The following is a 3688-nucleotide window of genomic DNA, read 5'->3' on the forward strand; positions in this document are numbered from 1 at the left end:
AGAAAATGGTCCCCTCTAGGATGCTTTTGGAGACCCTGGGAGGTGCAGACGGCCAGAAGCACCCCAGCAAACTCAGCCTAGAAAACTGGGTGATTTGGAAAGTTATGTTAAATCCTTCCAATGCTGGAGTTGCTGCTTGGGAAGTGGCACCTCTCTTCTGAAGCACAGAAAAGGTGAGCTATGGGCAGGAAAGAAACTGGGGCAAAACTGCCCTTTTCTGTACAACGACTGAAGGAGGGTGGGGATGGCTGAAGAGGAAAGCAATGTCGGCATCATGAGTGTCAACTGTTTTACAGTTCTTACTGTAAAATATCTTACAGACTGCACAGAGAAGAAAATATCAGGTCATGATATAGGTGGTAGGAGAGGGACTGCTGGCTGGGTGCCACAGGCGCAAGCACCTGATGATGTACAGGAATGGTGTGAAGAGGAGAGGGGTGTAGGTAAAGACCGGCTATGCAGTCAGACCAAGTTTCAGCTGGTAATGGGTGCTGGCCTGGGGGAAGGATGGAGAAAGAGTGAGACAGAGTCTGTTCCCTGCCTGCTCCCGCAGACTTTCCCAGGACACAGCTGCGCTTCCCCATGACAAGCAGGAGGCAGCCCATGTCCTACTGGGGCCACGCCAGGCTTGGTACCGAGCCGTGCTCCTCCGACTGGGTCATGCTGCCTCGTCTCAGGATGCTCCATGCCCGGCATAGTTTTTCCTACCCCATCTGCTGGGACATTTACAGTTAAATCCTGGAAATGGCAATGAATCTCGCTAAAATCAGGGCAGTAGAAAGTTTAATATCTCCAAGGATGTGTAAACACTTACTATGTAGTTTAAGATCACATAACCTGGCTATTAAATCCAACAAGCAACCCAAAGCAAAGACCTTTCCTGTGTGAAGATGGGACCAAACTTCTGCAGCTGCTCACTGTTGGATCTGGGGAGCTTGTGCACGAAGACACCACACCAGCATCTGAGGAACTGTGTTCCAAACCACTTAGGCAAGGCTGGATGGAGCAGCCACTGTGTTTGGTAACTGGGTTTAATGGCATCCACAAATGGCACTTGGGTTATTCGGACGTTTGCCTGAGGTGTGGATGGAACGGCCCTGCTCCGTGTTCTTTATGCCATCGTTTCAGTACTCGGGAGGCTTTGCAGCAAAGGTGGTTTCTAAACGGGGAAGGGGGAATGCAATCTCCTGGCTAACAAGGTGTCTGCTTCGTGCTAGCAATCCTGTTTAATCACGCCGCGGGGACGGAGGTCTCGGTGGCCATGGCGGGCACATGCAGCCTGCCCAACGTGCCGCTTGTCTGCAGCCTTCAGCGCTCTGAGACGCCAACGGCGCTCGGGGGCTTCTTGCTTTCTCTCATTTATCACACTGAAAGTGTTCATAAAACCACTCCAGCTGCCAGCGCTGGCACGAAGAGCGGCGGCTGCGGGGGAAGAGCCGTGGCGGGCTGCCCTGCCTCCACGGCACAGGTACCCGGGGCTCGCCTCTCCCCACCACCAACACGGGGGAGGCGGAAGAGCTTTAATTAGCTCTTGATGCTATTTTTTACCTCCCAGCGCTGCTTAATTTAGCTCAAGCTGTCATGCATTGATCATTAAGGGGAAAAGAAGGAAACAGGGGGGTTGGCCCCTCTCTGCCGAGCAGCTCGGCGGGAGCAGCCTCATCTCCTGACACCTGGGCTGGGGCTCATTCCTAGACCTTCTGTAGCACCAGGAGTTTATAGCCAGGAGAAATTTCATGCACTGGCATTTGTAACTCACAGCTCTTGCGGGGCTGAGGGAAAGGCTTATGCTGCATTTGTGGGTTCTGTTCATACCTGCTTCAGTTTAAAACACCATAAGTATCTCACAGAAAATGTGCCTGAGATCTTCACGCTGTGACCTGCCTTGCTGCTGGAAGGACACAGAGCCCTTGAAAAGCTGTCATCGTGCAAGGGGCTTATTCTGCTTTTTTTAATACACAAGGCCACTGCAGGACTTCGTGCCGGCTTGAATGGCACGTGGAAGTGAACAAGACCCAACTGTTAAAGATTTATATTTCCCCAGCCCAGCCCAGCCTTGGTCGTGGTGCAAAGTGGACGCCGGCAGCCGAGCCAGCCGCTCTCCTCCAGCCCTTGCACGCGCGGTGAGGATACGCCGCCTTTGCTTATCCCTGCTGCTGGGTTTGCTCAGGCTCCCTCTGCCCCAGCCAGGGGGGAGCAGAGCAGGACGCCGAAGCCAGAAGAGGGTCACTGGACCGCCGGGTTACTGGAGTTTGCGTACTGAGGATATAAAGCACAACCTGTAATGTACAGCATGCAGAGGTTAACGGGCAAGCACCGCTCCGCACAGCCCACAGCGAGGAGATTTCAGAGATCTTCTAGCAGAGTCCCCAGCGGGTTTGCTTTGCAGCACTAGCTAGTCCCCCTTTTATTCTGCCTTTGTAGCTCTTTGTAGGGTATTGAAACCAGCAGTTTGACTCACGTCCCTGACTGCGAGCACTCTGACACGCTGCACGCAGGTGAATATTGTATGTCAGCTTTGATACGTGGGGGGGAGAGGGCGTTGGGAAGGGCTCTGTGAAGGGAAGGGCTGAGCTATTGTTAGTGGTGTAAAGTTTGAATATATATACATATATATATACTATATATATATATAGTTTAGACCTGGAGAACTGGACCTGGGTGCACAGGCAATATTGCAAGCTCAGAGCTTTAGCCCCTACTTCCCTCTTGAGAAATGTACTTTGTGTAATGCTCTTCTGCAAAACCACAGGGTAGGAGCTGCCGGCACGTGGATGCAGAGACCTGCCTGCCATCCGCCTCTCCCTGTGTCCCAGCCTCGTGCATCCCTCGTGTGAGTCGGTCGGAGGCAGAGAGCCAAGGCTGCGCCCTCTCCTACCATCCAGGACCTCTCCCCTGCCCGCTGCCAAAGCCACCCCACTCCCAGCTCCTCCCAGAGCCGCCCAGCAGCCGAAGCAACCATCGAGGACCCTCCTTGCTCTGACACTTCCCTCACAGCTGCTCTGCCAGAACCCGAGCTTCCCACCTTCGCAGCCAACGTCGCAGGTTTTCTTCTTGCCAAAGTGTTGCTTCAGCAGGGGTTAAAAGAGGTAAGAGCCTTAAAACACCAAGGAGAAAGGAGACACGTGGGTGGGATGTGCTCTGTATGAGGTTTTTGGGGGGAAATTTGTGGATCCGGAAAGACCACGTGAATGAACAGTAGCTGTACGCACACGAGCTGTGCCAGCAGCGTGTGAGCAGGGACCGGGGGGGCTGTTTGGTCGATCATTGCATTCGTTGCACGTTGCTGGCATCATGCAAAGCCATTCGTGTGACTGAGCTGGAGCGGAGCCATCGCCACAGCGGCACGGGCACAGAAGAAGTGACTGGTTTGGCAAAGCGGCTTGTCAGAGGGCTGGGGTGGGGAAATCAATCTCAGTTGAGCTCCCTTGACCTTGGGAATATCATTTGACCTTGGGAATATCATTTGAGCTCCTTGCATTGGGTGCTAGAGCTGAAGGTGGGCTCAGTTAACCGTAGCAGCCATCCTTGCAAACTTGGCCCAGGCAAACGGGGCAGGTTTTGAGCAGTCCACAGCAAACGGGGCAGGTTTTGAGCAGTCCACAGGAGAAAGATCAGTGCACAGTAAAGAAGGAGAGGGGAGAGCAGCCATGGTCAGCCTTGGGGGTCTGCTAAGCAGGCTGGGGGG

The sequence above is a fragment of the Egretta garzetta genome, unplaced genomic scaffold (assembly GCF_000687185.1).
Source record: "Egretta garzetta isolate BGI_Z169 unplaced genomic scaffold, ASM68718v1 scaffold787, whole genome shotgun sequence".
Classification (NCBI taxonomy): Eukaryota; Metazoa; Chordata; class Aves; order Pelecaniformes; family Ardeidae; genus Egretta; species Egretta garzetta.